Genomic DNA, 24,258 nt, shown 5'->3' with positions numbered 1-24,258 from the left:
ACTCTGGCTTCAGTTTTGTCCAAATTTTTACCTTTTGGCTATCTGTGTAGGCATTCATATGAAATATGTTTTCCCCATACTCTTTTAAATTTTGCTTCAGCAGCACTTACATGCACAGAAAAAAGGCTTTTATCTCTTGGACAATTTTTCAAGCGATGTTTTCATTTACAAAAAAACAACATAAGAGCAAACATAAAAGAGAAAACCACTTGAAAAGTCCAGATGTAGAAAAATCTTTTCAAAATGTATGACTTCTTGATCCTATGTATGATCATATATAGATTATATATAGAATCATATAGACCAAGGCATATATATGCCTTGGGTTCATAAAGTGTGAATTTCAAAGGAGATAACAAAATAAATGTAAATTATTCTGGGGAGATTCCTGAGGTCCTGGATGGTCAGTAAACTTGATCACTTCTGGGTGCTACCCAGTTCTGGAGGCTTCTGTGCTCACTGTCTTGCTACTTAACCTTTGGGTTCCTTGATTTTTAACTTAAAAAGGGTATTATTGGATAGAAAAGCCTGTCTGTTGCACAACCCTGCTGAGATAAAGAGCCCCCTTAAATTCTCAAAGGATGGAAAAGTCATCCAAACTGAGTGGAGCCTAGAATCAAGGCTTCCCAAGTCCTGGGGAAAGGATCCAATTCATAAATTATTTTAGAAGAGATCAGTGTTATCATCACACATCATCAGAAGATGGCCTGAAGGAATGACACTCAAATGTTTCCTATCAGTTGCACTGGAAGATTTAAAGAAATTCGTGTAGGAAAACAAATAGGAGACACTCAAGCTTCCTGTGCCCTATCCAGGTGGGAAGGGATTCTACATGATAGGTTGATTAAAACTTCCTCTGCTTATCTTTAATTCCATCTACTTTCTTCCACTTCTATTTCCACACACAAAAAGCAAAATTTGGATGGATTTTAGTGTATAGACTGCATTTCTTCCAAATTTTTTTTGGACCTGATTTTCCAAATTTCACTAGATTTCTTGAACTAGATTTTCTTGAAGTTATGTGTCATTAACAAGGCATAAAAGCCACAATTTGCAGACCTTAGTCCTTAGAGGAAAGAACCAAAATCCACCTTTCCTTTCTTAAACTGAAATGCTGAAGTCATCAAGTGAGAGGCCCTGACACAGAGCACATAAGTTTTTTTTTCCTATTTTGGAGGTGATTTTTTCATAGTTGCAGACAACTAAGAGCTTATGGCAAAGACATTATGTAGATTTTGGTGTTTTTATTTCTATAATCAAACAAACAATGGTATGCCTAAGAGGCAATGCCAGAATTTTTTAACAGACATAATCATAAACAGAGAATATTTCCAAATATATCTCAAACTATCAAGAGTTACCTGCCCACAGACTTTGTTCAGAAAGGATGAGTTGTATTTTTAGTGTTCGTGGCTGAAAAAAGCTACTGTCTCTCCCCGTGCCTTTGGGCATAAACTAACCCACCACACACCCATGGGAAAACAACACACATTTGGAGATGCTTTAAGAAAAACAAAAGCTCATTGCTCCCTGTTACAGCTGAAGTTTATACAGAAGCTACAGTAAAATTCATTTACATTTGGGATTCTAGCCATGGACAGGTAAAGGTGCTGCTGACAAACTGTTCTGCATCTGAAGGTTCCTGAAGGCATTCCTTATCTAAGGCTATTTCAAAGGCAATTCTGCTTGGAACTGTCTGCTGATCCACAATAACTTTGCTGTCTTCTGGTTTTTCTTTTTTATCTTTTCCCTTCCCTTTATGTTTTCTTATATGCTGAAGCTGATGCAAAGATAAATGTGAAAAGACATGACATTTCCTTTTTGTTAGAAGCTCGTGACTTTTATTATGCATTTCCCCCAGCTTAACCAGCACCTGTTGTTTGAGCATTTCTGCCTTCCAGTCAATGAAAGAAGAGTCTCTGGAACCAGTGAACAATAAAGCTGCTTCAGAATTAAAATGGCCATTCTGGTGTGAATATTAAAAGTTCTCTCCCACACACACACATGCACACATACATTCAAAAGGGTTCAGGTAGCCATTTTTCTGTGCCATTTACCCTGCAAAAATATGTAAATTGTTATAAATTCTTAGAAGTTTCTTTAAACTTGCACTTAGCTGCAAAGTCTGCTGCTTCTGTTTCAGATTTGAGGAAAGCTTGTCCACTTTTCCCAAGTATATCACTTCTACTAAAAGATTTTACCTGTGCCTGTGTTTTCTTTACTAACTCATCAGATTATCACACCTACAAAAATACACCAGTAAGCTGATATTTCAACATCTGAAATGGCATACAGATGTTTGATGGCTTATTTTGAGAAATAACTTTCTACTACAACATGGGTTTTATAACTGTATTGGTAACATAATAATTTAAAGCTCTTCTGGTAGTAGAGCACCAAACAGATTTCTCTGCATTATTCTAGTTTTGGTGGGGGACACTGACATCCAGTAATACAAAGATGTGAAAACGTGATGCGAATTATATGAAAGAAACCTATTATTTAAAACATAAGAAAATCTAACAGAGGTCTCAAGCAGCATAGACAAAAAGAAAACATCAGCAATCTGAATGTGTCCATTTATGGACAAATCTCTACTTTGTATGTAGATTGAATTTCTGTGATTTGCTGTACCCTGTCACTGATGCCATCCACGTGAGCATGTAAACATAGGTAACAGGAGCAAAGGCTGTTTGGACTACTTGGAACAAATGATGAACTGAAGTCTGAAAATAAAAATTGCACAGTGACACTAAAAGTTAAATGTGCTGTGAGCAGAGTGGGGAAAACCACCAGGAACTAATAGAGAAAACTTGCAAGATGTGGGGAAGAGACAAAAAGATGTGGGGGCTTTGTATGGCATTGCAAAATAAGATACACAGAAAGACAACTGATTAAATAATTTTGATTAACTTGGCCATTGGACCCACAGGATGAGAAAGCATAGCTGTGCAAATGATTTTCCATCTGGTTTACTCAATAAAACATATGTATGATCAGAAAACGCTTCATGGGAAAAACCCTTCAGCTACTGTAACTTGTGCGTTAAGTCAGGTAGAAGAACTGAGATCGGTCTGTAGCTCAAAATCTCCACAGCAACAGGCATATTTGCTGCTTTTGTTAATGCTAGGTGGAAAATGAAAGGGGTAATATTTTATGTAGAGAAAGCAGTTGTGTCTGATTATACACAAATGCTAGTTTAAAGCTCAAATAAGTATGGATTTTCCCTAACTGTGAAATCAGATCTTTAAGCCATTAACTTCTGCGTTTCCTCAAGAAATAAGTATATTTAAAATCAGTACAAAATTCCATGGCCAGCCATTGTAAAAATTCTTGCTTTTTAAAGAAGTAAACAAAATTCAAAGTCTACTTTTGTTCTGGGCAAAGGTCAGTTGGAGGAACAGAGAAGGTTTTATGATCTATTCTCCTTTCTTACTTGCTGTTGCTGGGATGCTGTGGAGTTAGCCAAGAAATGGATTAATGAATGTCTTCTTCACACTTCCCATTTTATCCTTCCCAATGGTAAAACGTGGTTGTTAAACCATGTAATGGAAAACTGGACTGATGGAGCTGGTTATAGTTTTTGGAACAGTGCTTTTCAAACCATTCTATTTTCCCAATCTCATTTGTTCATTAATTCAGCTGTCTCTTTTACCACAGCAAGCGCTAAAATTCATATAGCAATGATACATCCAGCAAATTGCACGTTGCTGTGTAGGCAGAAATTGCTTCCTTCAGATCCCTGGGAAGTGATAAGCACATGCCCTTGAGCCTGAGGGGTTTTTTAAAAAAATCTCTGTTGCATTATGCAAATCTCTAGAACTGATTAGAACAGTTTCTGAATAATAGCATCTTCTTCTGCCACCTGTTCACCAAGGCCTTAGGAATTGCTGGAAGAAACTAAAATCCAAACTCAATTTCCAAATCTGTCCAGCAGCACCTATATCTGACAAACTGACTGACAGAAGCAAATTTGCTTCTTAGAGGAGAAAAACAGATGAGCAATAAAGCTACCAGGCCAAAATCTTTCAGTATGTCAGATAAGAGCACACCACTTCCTTTGATTCCCACCATAGGGCTCTATCCACTTGATCATCTCATTTGCTCCAGAAACTCAAGTATTATTAAAGAAAGTGGCATCAAGACTGAAAAGAAAGCAAATTAAACCAATCTGCCCCTCACACCTTGGTGTTTAATAGAAACCTGCAATGAATAGATGTGTTTTGTTAAAGGTCTGTTTTAATAAAACCTGCCTTCATCTCAAAAGGGACTAGAACTAGAGTGAAATGAACACTAATAACACCAGCTTATCTGCTATTTGGTAAAATCCTATTTATGAATCTATGTATGCTAATTAACCATCTTGAAATACCAAGCAGAATTGTATATTAATCCCAAATGAAAGCATGGAAAGTGTTAAAGAAGACACGACATTGATTAATGTCTAGCCAGGTATTTTTTATACCCAAACTCTTTATATCTGACAAATTTTTCCTGTTATTTTTCCTTTTCATAAAAGATTCTTTCAACAGCTACTTGTCTCAGGAGAGTGAAGCAATAGTGCAGTGAGCATCTGAGTTTGTCCCGGAGTCTGAACTTACCAGAAATCAAGCAGAAGCCACTGTGAACAATAAAGTCAAATGAGTCTATGACTGACCTCTAATGAGAGATATTATCTGAAAACTGTGTTACAAAAAACATGGTCTTTATAAAAAGACTTCTAGGTAGAAAAGTCCACTGTAGGAAATCCATACATATTTATAAGCCACATGACAAAAATGTGTAGCTATGATGTAAGATTGATGGAGTAGGCTTTGAAATTGTGAGACTCTCAGGAAATGGAGACACACACACAGCTGGCTTCAGACATGTCAGTTCTGGAAATGAAGAAGTTGCATAGATATAAATGAGCTGCTTCCTCACAGCCACCCTTCCATGGTGTGTCCCTGACCTTAAAAAGCCTCTTTAGAATTGGCAAAGACTGAAGTGACTTGCCAGCACAGACTAGAGCCATCACAAAACTCTGAGGCTCTGCTGCATGACACATACCAGCCCTCAGGTTTTCCAGGTCTCTAGAAAAATACAAACCAGGCTTAAATTCACATCTTTCAAGGTACCTACCTACTTTTCAGGATATAGGCTTGGGAGGGAAGCACATTTCTGCAATTCTTAGTTTGAAGTCCAGCACTGACAAGTGTGAGCATCTGAGCAAAATGTGTTTCACGCCTTGACAGAGCTGATTACCAAAGGTCATTTTCCACATGGATTATTCTTCTTAATTTGAATTGAATTACTAATAGTATAAGGCACTATTTAATGAGACCCAGGGAAAGAGGGGGTTGGAAACCAAAGTATCTCAGTTCCTGTTGGCTGTGTTTATGCAGAGGTACATTTATTCTGTGAACAACTCCACTGAAATCAATGTGTATCCCTGTAGAGAAACTCTTTGACAAGTTGGATTAGGAAGGAAACAGCCTAACTTCTTTGGATGAGAAAAGTTGCATAGAAGTATAGCATTATTTTTATACCCTTTCTTATTAATATATTAAAGTCCTCATCATTCTTCAGGGGAGATGAAGCACAGCAATACTTGACACAACTGTGGGCTGCAGTCACCTGTGTTATTCTGTCAGATAGATGGCTTTTACATGCTGTATCCTGGACCGCCAAAATATCAAGAAGGTAATTTGTCTCTAAATTATGGCTGTTAGTAATTAATCCTCTTTTATGCTGGACTTGGGTGACCTTTATAAAGAAGAAGTTTAAATTAAAAAGAAAAAAAAAAAAAAAAGAGAAGAAATGAGCCATCTCTTCACAAACATATACACTTTTGTCTTAAACTTGTAGTAAGAACTATGAAAAGAATAGAACACCCTACAACTGACTCAAAATATAGCCCAGAATATGTATACAGCTGACTTCTGCTGTATCTGAGGATAAAAGACTTTTCCTGTAGTGGCAGTGGGAAGCCTGTGACCTCTCCAAGGCTTGCCAAAATCAGGTCACCTCTGTGATAAACTGCTCAGTCCCGCATTTCCATCTCGAAAAGTTTCCTGATGAAGTGTGAAGGAAAATGTCCGGCCTCTGTAGATATGGTGTTTCTTAAAACCTTGATGAAAATCAAATGTCTCCCTCCCTTTATTAGGGATGTTAAACAGAAGCAGCTGTGCAAGGGACATGCAGTCTGTCAGCATGACCTTCAGATCTGGTACCTGCTCACTGGTAATTGCACAGTTATATCTGCTTATCATATAGAAAGTGAATCCAACACCTTGTAGGAAATACCTTTGAGGAAACAGAGTCATGATGAAATGCTGCCCTGCTTTATTTTTGTGGGTGAATTCTAGCATTTATAAAAATAAACTATGACCATGACAGATAAAAAGCAGACATAGTTTTTCTGCAGACTTTTTGTTGTGAGACACCTCTGCTGTTTCTATTACCAAAGATTGCATCACTTACAAAATTTTGGTTGAACCTTTAGTTTTGTAAAGAAAGAGAGGAAACCATTCCAAAGCTGTCCCACATGTAAGGAAAAGGACAACCTTTTAACATAGGTTTTAAAAAATAAATGCATAGGAGAAGTAGAAGGATTTGTGGTGAAACCATCCCTGTGTTTGGGCTGCCTTGTTTTTTTTTGATGGTCGGCAATTTGGGTTTGTCTGGGAAGGATTGGTTTTTTTCAATATTTATTTTTTCTCATCTGAAAATCTGGGCGCTTATCTAAAGAACAGTGGCGACTTCTCTTTCAGATACAGCAATCTCTTCCATCTCAGATTCCTTCTATGTGATTTTAAGCTCCATCTAATTGAGACTGCCTTATCTATGTTATTCTTAGAAACCAGAAGTTAATCCGTAAGAGCTCCAAGTTTATCTTTTCCCTTTCTAGCCACATCTCAACTTGAAAAAGCCCATGCCATCACCCTGCTCTGCCTCATTTATCAAAATAATACAGCGACTAATCCTTCTGGAAGGACACAATGTGAGATATGTAAGGCAGGACATCCACATCCCCAGGGCTCTTTTGGGGAGTCAGAGGGGCTATGTGCCCACACTGTTGTTCCTAGGAGGTTTGGTTGGCTGGTTGGGACAATTTGAACACACATCACAACATGGTGGGAAAAGTCATAGCTGTGTAGGACCTGAACCCCTTCCTGATCCCCATCTGTAAGTCTGTGTCTAGGGAGCAGAAATTTCTGTGACCAGAAATTATCACCTCTCCATGGGACACAAAAGATTAAGATGGTGTCTCCTAGTCCATTGCTATATCATGTCAAAACCTGTCCTGTTTTGTGTATTAAGGCAAATAATCAATTTTCAGAGCTGTCAGCTAAGTTCCCAGACCTATGTTTGCTTCACAGAAAATACCCATCCTGTTTCTATTCCAAACCCCAGCATATTCCAACCTGAGCCAAATGTCCACATGGCAAACGATCATATTAGGTGTAAAGGTTCCCTTAGAGAACTGAGACCTGTGTTTATTTGCAGAATAGGTGACGTCTGCTATTAGGGTTAAATGAGGGAATGGGATGTTTGCAGGAAGATGTTTAAATAGTTCTGGTTCAGTGAGTGCAGATTTCCAGTAAGCATTGTAACAGACAATGATAAAGATTGCTGGGAACTTAACTTCTTGTCAAGGTTTAGGCACAAGTTTAGCAATTTCTTTCTTAAGCATTTGTTTGGCTTTCTTACTATAAATATGGAACAAAAAAGTTTCCTACTTTCTTGAAGGCTCACTTCTGAAGTTTCTTTTCCTGACTTTTGTACCAAACAGTTCACAGGGATGTGAATATATGCATCTAATGCATCCAAAACTTAGATCAAGTCTCCAAATCTGAAAGGACCGATTCAGATATCTCAGACCAATTTATTCCTAACACTCAGGGTTTCCCAAGTCAATTATGTCACAGAACATGATGTTTTAATCTTCAGTGAAACCTTTCAAAACACATGGTGGTGGCCCATTGAAGGGGTGGGTTTTTGTAGAGAAATGGCAGTATTGGGGATGCTGAGTTGTTGGCAGGGGGGAATATGTAAATTTAAGGGTAAGCCAAGTCCTGAATCACAAAAAGTGTTTTAAGGTCAGTAAATTGGACAATGTTGTTGATCCCTGTAGCAAAGAGGGAAGGTTTGAAAGAGCAACAACTGTATGAATGGCCCAAACATGAATACTTAGTCAATTGTTCACAGAGTTGGAGGCAATAGGAGTGGAAAAGATCCACAGGGGGAATCATGATTATTCTACTTCGGTCCTCTGTCCTGTGTCTCAAACTGTACACAGACTTCTCTGACCTAAATGGAGATTTTAATATGTGTATTGTACAATTAGCTTGATTTAGGGACCTGAGTCAATCTCTTGTAGAAAGAATATTAAACTGAAAATCATGAACAAGGATTCAAAAAAACAAGAAGGGGGTTTTGGTTTGTTTGTTATTTTTTCCCCCTTCCTCTCCCCTCTTTTATTTTTTCTCTTTAATAAGTTCTGAATACCAGTGTGCATTAAACTGTCTGTAAGGCCTAACCAATATTCCTGTCCAGAAGGGAAACATTTTCTTTCCACAGTGTTTGAAACAGGTACATACAATGCAGGGTTTCACACCAAACAAAAATCTGCTAAACAAAACTGGCTGTTTTACCAGCTGAATGCAAAGTGCAAATCCTTCCCCCAGGACATGATTTTTAGTAGTAGAAAGTGAGGTATGTAGAAAAAAAAGGTGAGATCTTACAAGAACAGGAAATTGCTCCAAGTCATCCTTCTGGAATCAGGGACAGAGAGAAGGGAGGAAAGAATTGCAAAAGCATGTGAAAAAAATTTTTGAAAAATTTCAGCTTGTGGCCATCTATAGAACTCACAAGCTCAATATGTGGCTATATTATATATGCTGATTTACACACTCTGCAAGAGACCTTAGGTCTGAAACATGGCAAGAGAACAATGCCTATCCCAACATATTCCTTATGGCACTTCAAGGCAACATACTTGCCCAACTAAAGAAAAATTTCAACAGGAGTCACAAAAGCCATTGCTATATGTGGAACAATGCTAGCAATTTATTCACAAGAGGTCCAGTGTTTTTTCTGCTCCCTTTTAAAAAGCCCGTGAAGCTTGCTGTCATTTTGATTCCAGAGACTAACCTCTGATCAAAGTTTTCCTCAGCTTTCCTCCTTTTTGACAAGTCCCCTTTCTTCCAGCTCAGCTGCTTTATGTAAAAGTTTGCAGCAGCCTGCAGGAAGGCAAGCCGCAGCCTCCTCTCCTGGCAGCGGTTCAACACTCTCAGAAGTGAAGGTGCAAGACAGGAGCAGAAGTACAAAGATGAAGAGTCAGCCTAAATGAATGACCATTCCAGCTACACACTTGAAACAGAAAGAAATTAAATAAAATCCAAAACCAGAACACAGAAAGTTTTAACGCCAAGGGTGGTAAAACACTGTTACAGGTTACCCAGAAAGGTGGTGGATGCCCCATTCCTGGAAACATTCAGCATCAGGTTGGATGGGGCTCCAAGCAACCTGATCAAGTTGGACTAGATGAGCTTTAAAGGTTTCTTCCAATGCAATCCATTCTACGATTCTGTGATTTCCACATTTCTCCAGATTCTGAATGTGTAATGGCAGCTGTAGTCTTCATGCTGACTCTACTCTATTTCCTTCTTAGCCTGGCTTAAACCCGCATTGCTTCCTAAAAAGACTGGCTCTGCTAGTGGGTCCTAAGGCTAAGAACTCTCCCTGCTATTCTGGCAATCTGAGGATAAATATGTCAATAAATACAGGGATGTAGCCTTTGCAATAGGACCTGTGCTTGTCTGTCTGTGCACCAAGTCCATCAGAAGTGGCTCTGTCAAGGACTCTTTTTTTGTGCCTTAATGGTTGGCCTCAGCGTTACTGCACATGGCTGCAGGACTTTAAGGTTTACAACAGATGTGCAAGGGGCTGGCAAAGAACTGGGGTTATGTGAGCTTATGCAAGAACCCAGTATAATGCATCTACTATCTCTGAACCTCTTTGGATTTTCTTTGATTTTTTTCCCCCTTTGAGTGGGAAAGAGACTTGAAAAAGCTGCTAATTAGAAATTTGCTAAACAAGCAAAAAAGAAACTCTAGAAAACTAGCGGTGAAAAAGACCATTTGGATCCTGTTTACCTCTTCCTAAGATCAGGTGTGACACCATGCCCATATATTATAATGTATTTTACTCTGATAGACTTTAAATTACTCAAGTGATAAGGTCTATAGACCATGCAATATGCTGCAGTATTTGCAGTATTTTTTGAATGCAGATTTATATTCTAGGTAGACTGATAAGGAAAATGATGTACCTGAGTGGTTAAAACACTACATGCTTTTTATCAAGATGACCTTTAATGAGACGGAACTATAATCCTCATTAACAAAAGCAACAGAATGTTTCACACAAAGTATTTAATACTACAATTAAAGTAGGCATCTATCCAAATATTCCTTAAATGTATAATTAAATATGTTTGTCACCACAGTTAATTTCTGTCAAAGTAACATCTGATTTCTAAAGAAGTTTACTTTGCCTTGAAAATCATTGGCATAAAAATTCAAGCTTCAGGTGACCACCAGAAGAGATTACATCAAAAGTATTAAAAAGTAGGATTAAATTTTGCCAAGTATTTTTTCATTTATGCTGAAGATATTTCAGTAACATTCACATTCTGCCACGATGAACATCCAGTGCAGATTACTGCAGAAGGTTCCCATTCTTTGATACTTAATCGAGAATCTAAAAGTGACTTTAATATAATTCAGTCTCCAAACCCTTTCTGCAAACTTGCTGTAATTATGGTGACCGAGTGCTGCAGGCTAATGTCACCCCTGAAGTAGGCAGTTATATCTGAGGGGCAATCAATTCAAAAATAACAAATCCAAGTTACTCTTTGTCTTAAGGCAAGCTGCATAACATTCAATCCATACCAAAGTGGTCTTCCAACTTTCTAATTTCAGGTATTTGACACTCAGTCTGAACTCATGCCAGTGATTATTTGCATCACTTTCCAACCTGCAGCACTCTAGGTCTGTTATCTGAGTTACTGTCACTACTGCTTTGAGCAGCACCAAGACCCATATGGTTTGATTTACTGCCTCATGGAATTAAATAAGCAGCACAACATCCACCAAATCGCTCGTTTTCAGAAAGATCCTAATGATTCTCATGAACTTGGTATCCAGCCCAGCTGATCCAGACTTCCCTCACTGTTAGGCAGTTTTCCCACTACTGAATACACTTGGCACATACTGAGCCTTTTTCCTTGTCAGATCTCTGAACTGATCACTGTGCAGCCTAACCCCTGGAAGATGTCCTGTGTGCTTAGTGAATTTTTCATGAATCCCACATTAAATCTGCAGGCTTTGAGGTGCACTGAGGGAACTGACATATTTATCCTTCCAGATCAGCACCACTGTTATCTTTCCTAAGAAAGCACTGGAGCACCTTTGTTTTCAAAATAGGTGTGGGCAAAGGAAAGACCACAGTCCTCACATGTCACTCTGCTGCCACATCATCATTCTTCCCAAGTGCATTCCTTAGGCCATTTATTAGCATTGCTAATACCAAGCACCTCATTTTTATGCCGCTAGCAGCAATTGTGAAAGCCATACTGAACTTTCTAATCCATTTATCTATTAATTTATTATCTAATTAAGGCTCACAATGACAGTGCTATTTGTTTAAAAATGCCCTCAAACTAAACCAATACAAAACACACATGCATTCAAATCAATTAAAATGGTACTTGCTAATGTTTTCCTTAATCAGTTGGTAACTGTTCCATTACCGTTTAAAGAAAGGAAAAATTAATTTTAACTTCATCGTAATTGTGCGACCTACTTACACGGTGCCAAACGGATACAAATGGATGTTACTGTCGTGTCATAAGGGCATGGAATCGTACCAGCCATGAATTTTGCAAGAGGCATCCTAGGAATAAGGCTTTTTTGCATAAAAGGGCCCTAGAACATTAGTTTAAATGCTGTCACTGAAAGGCAGGCAGGCAAAAATGCAGATTTCAGAAGAGTTTATTACAGTTTACATCATACCTTGTGCTGTATCTCTGTGATTTTTTTCTTCCAAGGGCCATGCCTTTTGCACAACAGCAGCAGAATCCAGTGCCTCATGCCTAATGCCTCACATTCATTACAGGAAAAAGTGAACCCATCTTCCTGTGTTGTTTAAGCAAAGCCTGAGCACATTCTTTAGCTATTGAGCAGTGTCAGGGACCCTTTCCACTGTGTCATCCAGGCACAGAGAAACCCTACACGATACCTTAATGCCATTTGTTTTGGCCACGGGCTTCAAAAAGCACTTGTGACTCTTTGGATGCAAAAAGTGCAGGCACTGCACATCTAAACTATGTGCAGATGTTACCCTCCTGATACTTTCACCTTTCCCGAAGTGAAAGATTAAACCTGATGATAATTGCTTACTATGGAAAAGGATTTCTGGGGCACAGCTGGGAGAGACTTCTGCTCCCTTCCCTCCTTCTCTGCTGCTGGAGTTGTGGTAGTAACAGCACAGATTATCACATTGGAGAGGGTTGTTCCATTTGGTTATTTAGAAACATTCTAAGAACATCTCTCAAAGCCCACAGTAATGCGTACTGACACCAAGGTCTGAAACACAAATCCCCGCAGATTCAGTCTATCCTGTTCAAGCCTGGAAATGCATGGAGGAACATTCATTCCTTCTCCAGAGTTGTGTTTGAACATGATTAAACTGCTGCTTTTCCCCTCCTGCATGAAGCATCACTTTTCCTTCTGCTCATTATTTATAGTACCACATAAGATATTTTTAAGATGAGAAAAGGCAGAAAAAGCCAGATTGAAGATACATAGAGCTATAGTTTCTGTAACTAAGAATGACTAAATAACATTTCTCAAGGTATTTACTTCTTGCAAGTTTTTTCTTTTTTCTTTTTTAAGACCAAAGAGGTAGGCAAAAGAAAAAGAAATTTAATAAAGAGGATATTTATACACACTATAATTCAACTCTTATTTTCAGAGTTTTAAAATCCTAGCTCTGCAGTGACTGAAATAACACAACAGACGTACCTGGGATGGAAATCACTCACTATGCCTGAATTTTCTGCAAATCTTTTTAAAACTGAAGAAATACACCTGAAGAGACTTTTTTCCTTTGCAAGGGAAAACAAGGGAGCAGCAGAGATCTCTCAGGATCTGATGCTGATCCTTCTGAAGTCCAGAGAAGACTGTATCTGTGAATTTCAAACCCTTACTGCCTTCCAGCACTAGTTTCAGCCCACAGGCTTGCAAGCTGGTTTTCAAGTGACAGCTAAGCCACCTGAAGAGATGCTGTGTTTTATCAGTTCAGTGGGGATTTTTCTGATCAGGTTTACTGGATGATGTCTTCCTGAGTGACAGCCATGATCATGGTGTACTGGGTGTGTTTTCAATAAAGCACATTCCACTCCCAGAGCTTATTTCTTTCCTTTTGTGCTTTATTTACCCTAGCTGACATTATGACACTTAATTAGTGCTAAAATTTGAAATGTTTTCTGGATTAGAGATTACTGTTTCTTAAAGCCTTGCAGGAAGTACTAGGTCTGATTAGTGATGCCTCACTCAAAGGAAAACAAACTCCCAGAACAGCCTTCTGACAGCTAATCTCCAGTCCTGAATGTTAGGGGAGGAAACCACTCCTGCAAAGGATTGGGACCTATCTCTGTCAAATACCGTCAGTGAGAAGAGTGAGCAGAATGAGCAGTGGCCATGTCAGAAACCTCTTACTCTTTTGGTGACTGGTGCCTCATGTGAATGGCCTAAAGGTGAAGCTGCATTGTACAGTTTTGGTTGCAAAAGAGGCTTTGCCAAGGTATGACTGAACTCCCGCTGGGTTCTGCTTCTGCATCAGATCATGACAGCATGGTTTGGGTTGGAATGGACCAAACCCTCTGCCATGGGCAGGGACCCCTTCCACAGACCAGTTTGCTCAAAGCCCCATCCAATGGAGCCTTGAACACTGTCAGGGATGGGCATCCACAGCTCCTCTGGGCAGCCTGTACCAGTGCCTCACCTCCTGCATAGTAAAGCCTTTCTGGTTCATTGGCTGCTGGTTGCAGCTAAGATGCTCTCTATGGAATAGGGATATTCCCTGCATTACTGAAATAGGTCAGCTCCAAATCATCAAAAAAAAAATCCCAAAACAACAAAACAAATATTTAACTATTACCTGTCTCTTAGGATCTTTTGTACCAAACAGAACTCGTAAACAGCATCGCTGCTGTCAGCAGAGAGACCTTTGCTAAACCTGCTCACTGGAGGAAGAGGAGGAAATGCTGCTGGCCTGGTAGAGTGGGACTGGCAGCACCACAGCAAGAAGAGGGGCAGAACACAGTGCAAGGGGAGCAATTCAAGAGGAGGATGGTGGCTGGAACCTTGACTGAAGGGGTGCCCGGAGAAAATGATGAAATGAGAGCTCAGTCTAGCAATTGAAGGGTCTTGCCATGAAAGGATGAGTCTTCAGAAGGTCAGGCACCAGGACCACCAGGATCTTTCTGTGGACCTCAGAAGCAGACCTTGTGGGTACTGTTACAACTCAGTGATGCTATGGTACAGTCAGCAGAACGGCCAATCTGCCTATCCATCAGAGTTAAACTCCACTGGGCAAGAGGGTGCAGACAGCCATCCCCTTCCCCCACATTGCCACAACATTCCCTTGGATCATGTTGCTCTGGCCCCATCCTTACACTCACTCCATGGGGAGGGTCCTTCAGTGTACCCAAGTCAAATGTGTGTCTGTCCTGGACTTCCCCACTGGCAGACTGAAGTCAGCTCCCGGGCCAGCATCCTGCACACCCAAAAGGACACCATGGCTGTGTCTGTGGTTGTGCTTGAGATTTACTCTCAGTGTAGCACACAGGTTTACTCCTCAAGGCAGTCTCAGTGATCAGAAGTGCTACATGTCCAGCTCTGAATATAGTTTTGCCAAAACTTAGTAGTAGTAGTAGAGTACAAACTGCCTTGGAAAAGGGGAACATGGAAGGCCATGACCTTCTATCCAATGTAGTAAAGTAAAGCAAGCTTACACCATTTCAGTATAATAATAATAAATTAATATGTCATTTAATTTAATTATATGCTTGGGGAGAGGATTGGTTGAAAACAAATGATTGCCGTTGCAAATCCTGCCTATATTATGCTCATTCTGAATATCTATTTAATGCACACCACGACATCTATTGATGCATGGTTATCTCAGCTATATCAATATATGGAGTAGGGGGTGAGTGAGAGAATCCTAATATTCACATGGGATAATTTTTGACAATGAAATAACTGACATTTCTATGGAGTTTCTATACTGCAGATAATTCCAGGAGTATGCTATAAGAAAAATAAAGATCTCGTGTTGTTCAGTTTTTGATTTTCAATTAATTTGATACTATTAATGATGCTGTGCTCTAGAGAAGCTGACATAAAACCAGGTTGTTATGGAAAATCCCCGCAAAATGTTTGCTAGTATTGTTAATTCTTTTTTAAAACAACAATCTCCCTATGCAATTATATTTCAGGAAGCAAAAGGTTATCTCTGTTGTAAAGACACACAATGAAGAAAACACTCAAACTGTTGCAATGTCATCCCTAGAATTTATCCTCCAGCATCACTATGTTCTCAATTACAGTAGAAAAAATATGTTAAATATCAGTCAGAGAAGAACATCATCCAGTAGCTGCATACTTGTGAAAAACTTTTAGATTCCAAGGAAAGATTTTTGTAAACCTACATTATGCTCAGTTTAGGAAAATAAAATAGAAAACAAATAGAAACAGCTGAGAAAGAATAGCAGAAATCTCCAAGTTATACCCCAGAAGGGGAACCCAGGACTTCTATTTACTAGAATTATTATTGGTATTGTTATGTTGTCATTCACAGTGAGCCAAAACCCCTTTAATGTGAAGTTGTATAAGTCACCCGTCACCCATGATTCTCTTGCCTCATCTCTAAAGTGGAAATAAATATCTTTTCCACAGCTGGGTCTTGTAAAGTTGCATTTTCAGGATTGGAATGCCAGTATAAATGGGTTTCTTACTCAGGGCTTTATAAACTGTAATGAAAAAAGGCTGAGTAATCACCGACAGTGTTGATGTCTTATCTGAGATTCGCCCTGAGATCCCTCTAGTCACAGGAAAGTGACAAATTATTTTTCTTGTGTTTCTAATAGAGTCAAAATGAGCATGGTTCTTTGTAATAGTCAGTTCCTTAACAAGCTCATAAACTTTCATTATGTCTTGCTCTGCAGAAATATTTGTACTGCAGAACCAGACATCAAAGATATAATGTAGCTCTGGACACTGGGACTACTTCACCGACTGCTGCTTACAGGTTATCTGTAAGAGAGCAACATATTGTTTTGTTTTTATGAGATCCTGTAAAAGGAAAGCTGGTACTTAGAAAAAATGAAATGCTGTAAGCAATATATTGGCTGGATTAACTTCACCTCTAGTATGTATAATTTGAAGGAATCTCTACCAAGTTTCAGTATAAACTTGTGACTGTGCTTACATGGAAAGTAAAAGAGGGATCAAGCTCCAGTTCACATGAATTTCCTGCTTAATGTTGCTGGGCTCACAGTGGTCATGGTTTGACCCCGCTGTGTCAGCCTGCCTCTGTGTCTGGGCCCAAATCCATCCTCCTTTATCCATGCAGCTTTCCAGGAGAAGTTGCCTTGCTTTTTCTTGATGCCCAGTGTGTGCCCACATGTTTCTAATTAAGTTGGATCTGGCCCACCATAGCTGCTGATACACAGCATTGTTCTGAAAGTTGGCAGACACTGCTTGGTTAACAAAAGGCAAGTGCACACCATCCCTAGTGGAATTTTCACCAAAGTGCTTGATTGCCCTTGCACCAAGAATAGAGCATGGAACTCAGTTTTGCTTAGTTTAAAATCTGAGGAAAAATTAAAAGCTGCTGGCTAGTGCCTTTTGTGAGGATGCATTCAGAAATGCTGTTCTGTCAAACAATTGTCTCTGTCTCCTTGAGATGGAAAAAAAGTGGATTAATAAGCATCTCATCTCACACCCCATGAACACTACAGATGGCCACTGATCAGGAGTGCAAGGTGGGGAAATGACAAGGACATGCATTACCCTGGAGTAGATAATCAATAATAAGTGGAAAAGATGGAAGGAAGGAAGGAAGTGGCGGAAGGAAGTGGCGGAAGGAAGTGGCGGAAGGAAGTGGCGGAAGGAAGGAAGTGGCGGAAGGAAGTGGCGGAAGGAAGGAAGGAAGGAAGGAAGGAAGGAAGGAAGGAAGGAAGGAAGGAAGGAAGGAAGGAAGGAAGGAAGGAAGGAAGGAAGGAAGGAAGGAAGGAAGGAAGGAAGGAAGGAAGGAAGGAAGTGGCGGAAGGAAGTGGCGGAAGGAAGGAAGGAAGGAAGGAAGGAAGGAAGGAAGGAAGGAAGGAAGGAAGGAAGGAAGGAAGGAAGGAAGGAAGGAAGGAAGGAAGGAAGGAAGGAAGGAAGGAAGGAAGGAAGGAAGGAAGGAAGGAAGGAAGGAAGGAAGGAAGGAAGGAAGGAAGGAAGGAAGGAAGGAAGGAAGGAAGGAAGGAAGGAAGGAAGGAAGGAAGGAAGGAAGGAAGGAAGGAAGAAAGAAAGAAAGAAAGAAAGAAAGAAAGAAAGAAAGAAAGAAAGAAAGAAAGAAAGAAAAAGAAAGAAAGAAAGAAAGAAAGAAAGAAAGAAAACCACAATTGATATAAATCTGTGGGGATAGGCTACTTTGAAAAGTTCTGAGAGATTAATAAGCAGTAGGTCGGCGCTTTGATGATTAATCTCCATTAACAAGTTTTAATCCATGCAGGCAGAATTTATTTTTTGTTTTGGTACATTTTGAGCAGGTGGAGGGAAGGAGAAGATTATGGGATCTTCAACACAGAATGAGACAAAGTGTTAATGGGAGAGATTACTGCTGCATAATCCTTAGAAAATGGTATAAAAGCATTAGATACCTGTACTGCTACCATGCCTGCCTGCAGAGATATGTCATTGCCAAGAATTTAGTTGCTGTTTCTGTGGCCTCTGTAGCATTAAGAAAAATTCAAACTGAAGCTGTTATTCTGTAAGGTTTCCTTGCAAATCCGTTGGATTTTGCGCACAGGACCATAAAAATTGCCATGCTGGGTCAGATCAATGGCCCATATAATCCAGTAGTCTTTCTCCAACAGTGACTAATACTATATGTTTTGGTAAATCACAGGAAAATGTAAGAAACCTTTCACGACCAATTATGGAAGAACTTTCCCATAGAAAGAAGGCTTATCCCAACTCCTGGCAAAAAATAAAGCTTTTTTTGCTTAGAGTCTGAAGGATTTCTATTAGTCCCTGTCCAACATGATTCTGGTTATATTTGTTATTAATATAAATTTTCATTCTATTTTCAAATTTGGTTAAGTTTAACTTAACATTACTGTATTGCAGAGAATACAGTTTTACAGGTTTAGTTAACTTTAGAAGTCTGCCTTTTATCACTTCAAAACTTACTGCCCTTCTGCTGCAATGGATGGCTCTTGTTTTGATTTTATGAATGGGAGTAAATAAGGCTGCCAATTTACCATCTCTGTAGTATTCAGGATGTAATTACTTCCATGAAACACCTTTTTATTCACCTTTTCTTTAAAGTAACTGTTCCTCTCTGTCTCACCTTTGCATTCTTCCTAGTATTTTCTGTGCTGTGTGAGATTTCTTCCACTCTGAAATCCATCTATTTCTCTAAAATGAGTTGTTTATTTAGCTCTGTTATTTTCTTCTCTATTATTATGCTCTATTTAATTGAAAAAGTACAATGACTTTGTAATTTTGTACAATGATTTTGGCATTGAAATGTAATTTCTGAAGGTCTGATGAGAAATTCCCTGTCATTGCATTCCAGTTATTGCATTCTTACCAAGCTCCTGACACCATAGCCATGTGACATTAGGCTTTTTGTGGTATTATTCTTAAAATCCAGTTTTAATATTCTAGCAATGTATACATTTTCTTAAACACAGTTCTGCACTGAGTGCATGATTTCCCTGAACTGTTGTTCATTGAACCAATTATCTCCTAAAACACTTCAGAATCTATCAGTGTCCTGTGTAGCCTCCAACCTATGTATTCTCACCGCTGATGTTTCTCATCTGTGTTTTCCCAGACAATTGTTCGTTTGTTCCTCTACTCTGGAAGGTGGCCCTGGATTTCTTCCTCAGACTCTTCTGGCCCTGTCACTACTTTTATGTCATCTGCCAGTGTTGGCCCTTCCCTCTTCACTGCTTTTTCAAGTCAGAAAAGGCTGTGTTAAATATATTCTAATCATACATATTTTCCTTAATCTCTTCTGCTAAAGACCTGAATTTGAAGTCCATGTTAAATACAATCAACTGTCTTTTTATCAACTGCTGCAATCAAGTTCAAAGTAGCCTGGCAAAGACTAGCAAAGAGAAAAAGCATGTTTATGTCTGCTCCATCATATACACATGGTACACGTGGCTTATTTTTAATTTGACACTGCTGTAATATTATTTTCCATTTTAGCAAACTCTTCACTGGCCCATCCTCCAGAGATCCTGGTTTCTTCTTAAAGGAGCAAGCAGAAGTTGTTCAACTATCCAGTGCCTAAGCTCAAGTTAATATCTTCCCTCTCTGTGGCCAGCACCAGTGCTGTTCCCAGCAGCTGCCAGAGAATGAGCACTTCTGAACCAGGAGAGGCATCCAATGTACTTGATTTCAGAAGTCTTGTTTCAGCAGCAGGGCACTTTCTGTAATGATGAGAATAGAAATACTGTAGCACCTCTGAAGTGCAAGCTGTTCCCTGAGGCACTTGTTTTGGTGGCAGCCATCACACTTTAGAGATACTGCTCTGTTTCCGCTGAATACCAGGACTGCCTAGAGGACCAGCTTGGAACTAATGGCTCTGTTCTGCCTGACTAAAACTGCCTGAGATGAATCCTTCTCTAAGTGACCTGAGAATCTTTAACATAATGCTTTTTTTATGGTCTTCTCTGGCATTCAAATTCAACTCTGTTGCTGTTTTTAAGTGTGTGAGGAGCTGCAGGGCTCAGCAGGCTGACAATAGGCTGTGGAAACTGCTAAGAAAGAAACCTTTTTTTACTGAGAGGTTGAAATATGCTGGCACAGACAGTTTATGGAGTCTCCACCCTTGGAGATATTCAGAAGTCATCTGGTCACAGTCCCAGGCAACTGACTTTAGGTGGTCCTGCTTGCGCACAGGGCTTGGACCAGATGATCTGCATTGATCCCTTCCAACATCAACCACTTTGTCATTCCATCATTTTGAAGGAAATCCAGTTTGGGATGGCTTATGGATATTGCACTGGTTTGTGGACTAGTTTGTCAACCCCACAATAGGAACACACACGTTAAGGACATGCCAGCCCAACTTCAGATCGCAAAGCCTCATTGGCATAGTTTGCTTGAGTCCTGGGGTCTGCACTAATCCTCTTAGAAATGCTATCCGACTTTCTGTGGAAGGACAAAGGTTTTAGAAGTATCATACTTCACTGAATGCAATATATAGTCAGAGAACTTCACTCTAGGAATGTCTGTTGGTTGCTTTTCAGGAGAAAATTTAGGACCCACTTCCTTTAAAAAAACTATACTTCAATGATGGTGGTATTAGCTGTATAAATATATATGTATATATACCTATATGCATATATAAATAGGGTTACTAGACATTCTCATACCAGCTGAATCTATATCTATATAAATATTTTAAAGACATTTGCTTTCACTTCTCTTTAAAAATTTTTAAAACTTAGTAAGATATTTCATTGACAGTGAGTATTAAGTTCCAGCAGTTAGAAATGTAGCAAGGAAATTGTGTTATGTGATGGGATGACAAAAACCCTAAGCTGTATCTCTCACAAGAAATCAATGCACTGTGTCATTTAATGTCATAAAAAAAACCTCCCAACAAGATGTACTCAGAGTAGTATTAGTAGAAAAGTGAGCTTCTAATGGCCTTTATTGATTAAGTCAGAAACAGCAGATAACTCCAAGGGTATTGCTGTTGTACAAAACAATTGGAAGTACCACTACTTCACAGTATTCTTTAGGGTATGAGGATGCCCCAAACTCAGTACCTGTGGAACTGCCATTCGGGCAATTGCAGCACTTTTTTCCAGTGAGAGTGATTTGCTGAGCCTGAAAGAAGTTTTCCTGTCACCTTTTCTGAGATACTCCTCCTTTTTTCCACAAATTTGCATTTTCTAAGTGCAAGCTCTCTGTCCTTCTCAAAGACTTCCTGAACCATCCTGTTCCCCTCTTGAACATCTGTCAGATGTTTGCATGAGGGAATGAGGACTAGAGTCCCCTTTAGAGATAGCAGTCCTAATGACATAAAGAAAAAATTATGGCTTTGGGGAATGAATCCACAGTGACTGTAGAACTCTCTCTGTAGGACAAGACACACAGACTAAAGCAGCTGAATTATGGAGGCCTAATAACATGCCATCAGTTGTGCTGCGGTACCATAACAGGGTGGGTTCAGGTCCTATGTGTCTGGAGGGGACAATGTTGTGTGATGCAGAGGTGCATTCCACATTGGCTGGTGCTGAGAAGCACAGAAACACATTTGTGATCTCCACATGGTAAATCTGCTCCTGTCCTGAGGCATGTTCCTAACTGTAAGATGGAAAATATAGCTTTCCTATTCTTTCCTTATGCTAAATTCTTCTGTTTTGCAGAGAGAGCTCAGAACATGCTGGCCCAGCTGCACAGCCGTAACTCATCAAAGTACAGCAATTCAGTGAGGTTTGACTGCGTGCCCACATCCTCCAAAAAACCTCATGATAGGCACAGACCGTGTCGGCGGCCTCTTGACTCACTGCTCGGCTGCATTATTGAGATGAGAGCTGCTGAGAGCCATGGCCAACAGCATTAAGGGCCCTGCAGAGCATCTGAATGCCGGCCACACAATGCTGTAAATGGGCCAGGACGGATGTTTTGGATAGGGGCCAGATCACCATAAACGCCAGACAAGGAAGATGGTTTGTGACTCACCCCTTGGTAAATGCACATTTATTTGGTGCACAATTCATATACCTAAAGTAAACAGAGAGACAAATAGGCAGACTCTGGAGTGGTGTGGAGAGGTGACAATAAATAGGGATGATAAAGAACATTAAAAAAATTCTGCAGTCAGACATAAAAATTCCCGCTCTCCACTGGCTATTTTACAGAGAATTGTTTTTCTCTTGCCAACAGTAAATAATGAAGGCAGGTTTTGTAGATGGGTGAAGGGCACTGAAGCAGTGTTTGGACTGATCAGAAAGGGTAAGGTGCTGAGCATACACAGCAGCATCACTGCTCCTCTGCTGGTAAAATAACTGGAATCACCCCAAGCCATTGAGCCCTTGCCAAGTAATTCACCACTCTGCGGACAGACTCTGCTTCTTGTTCGTGTTTGCTGATCTGATGCAATTCCTAGTGCTTAGTGGTTTAACAGAACTTTCTGTGAGACACTCGATTTATCACTGATAAATCACTGATGAAATCTAAAGTTCAGTTATAAAGTGAGGGCTCAGCCACAGCTGTATTAAAGGCTTTCCCCTGGCTTAGAAATACACCAGTGAAGGTATTCAATATGATGAAACCCCTGCAAAACCTCTACACTGCTCAGGCTTTGTTTCAGGTTTTTGTTCTTAATCCACAATTATTACTCCTGGCTAACGAAGGAATAGAGTTGTTACCATGTACAATCAGTCTTGTCCTATCCTCTACCAACTCTCGTCTCTGTTATACACAGCAAAGCATTTAAACTCAGCAATGAGATTCTCCCTTTTAACAGGAACATTTTGTATTTACAACACTGCCTGTGCCATATCCTCCTTTGCATAGCATAGATGAGTGGATGGATGCTGGATAGCTGGCTGTCTTAGGATGTTTCAGGGGTTCTTGGTATTTTTTCTTCAAGAGATGCCCCAAAAGCAGTAAATTTTCACTCTTTTCTGTTCAAAACCTTGGCAAGCCTCCTAATTTCACTAGACTATGTTTTAGATATGGAAGTGGTGATGGACAGTGGTAGGACAAGGGGAAATGACTTTAAACTGATAGAAGGAAGGTTTAGATTAGATTTAAGGAAGAAATCCTTTCCTGCGAGTGTGGTGAGGCACTGGCACAGGCTGCCCAGAGAGGCTGTGGCTGCCCCACCCCTGGAAGTGTTCAAGACCAGGCTGGATGGGACTTTGAGCAACCTGGTCTAGTGGAAGGTGTCCCTGCCCATGGCAGGGGGTTTGGAATTTGTTGATCTTTAGGGTCCCTTCCAACACAAACCATTTTATGATTCTATGGTTCCCTTGACTTCTTTTCCTTGCAGGTGTGGGGTGAGGACAAATTTTTAAGCATTCAAAATACAGATTTGTGAGGCAAGATCTTCACCTATTTGCTTTTTCAGCTGGTCAAGTAACAGATGACACTAACAACAACTCTGCAAGCAATTTTTTGATGTGGACTAGACACGCATCTAGAATGTTTGGGACCACACTACAAATCTTTTCATTCCCCATGCCTGCAGTGCTCATCACACAGGCTTTTGAAACCTGTCGTAGAGATCTCAGTGCGCATCAGACCCAAATCTCTAACCCAATACATTTCCCAGCACACCACTTGAAAAGAAGGTTCTGCCCCTTGATCCCAATGTACATGAAAACCAGTAAGATATCTGCAGGGCAAAGCATTGCCTGATTATTCCTTTGTCTGTATCTGTTATTTCCCTATAACAGATACAGTGCTGCTGCTCTGGATCCTGACCCCCATTATAGTGATACAATTCAGCAGCTCCACTGACTTTCTCATTTGTGCCATCCAGAAAGGTGCTGCAGCATGAGCCGCTGCCCCCACCACACATTTGCCTTTCATTTCCATGCATTTCTTGCCTGATACCAGAGTGGGAGTAACGCCGGCACAGTTCAGCCTTCACCCTCTTCTTGGCAAGATTTATGTGCATCATGCAGCAGCTCTGCTAGAGATTGTTCTCATTTATACTGGGCTCCAGCATACTTTCTCCCCAGACCAGCTTGATACCTTTAACTAGAAGCAGCACCTGAACAGAGGAATGAAACCAAGAGTCGAAACAGGGAGAAGCGAGTGCCTGGGCACCATGGCTTAAAAGCGAATCTCACAGTAACCCCATTTCCACTGTAAACTTTGTGAAGGGTACACATACTTAATGTCTGTGGAACCTCATTGCCAGTGACATCAGTATACATGGGTTTTGATTAAAAAATGA

At 40.0% G+C, this 24,258-nt stretch overlaps 1 protein-coding gene across 1 annotated transcript in view; it reads right to left on the bottom strand.

Annotated features, from left to right (window-relative positions):
• TENM4 (teneurin transmembrane protein 4) overlaps window positions 1-24,258 on the bottom strand; it is a 349,338-nt gene that overhangs the window by 277,883 nt on the left and 47,197 nt on the right. The window lies entirely within an intron of this gene.

The sequence above is a fragment of the Poecile atricapillus genome, chromosome 1 (genome assembly GCF_030490865.1).
Source record: "Poecile atricapillus isolate bPoeAtr1 chromosome 1, bPoeAtr1.hap1, whole genome shotgun sequence".
NCBI classification, from domain to species: Eukaryota; Metazoa; Chordata; class Aves; order Passeriformes; family Paridae; genus Poecile; species Poecile atricapillus.
The sequence above is the reverse complement of the archived record's forward strand: the minus strand, read 5'-3'. Positions and strand labels throughout refer to the sequence as shown.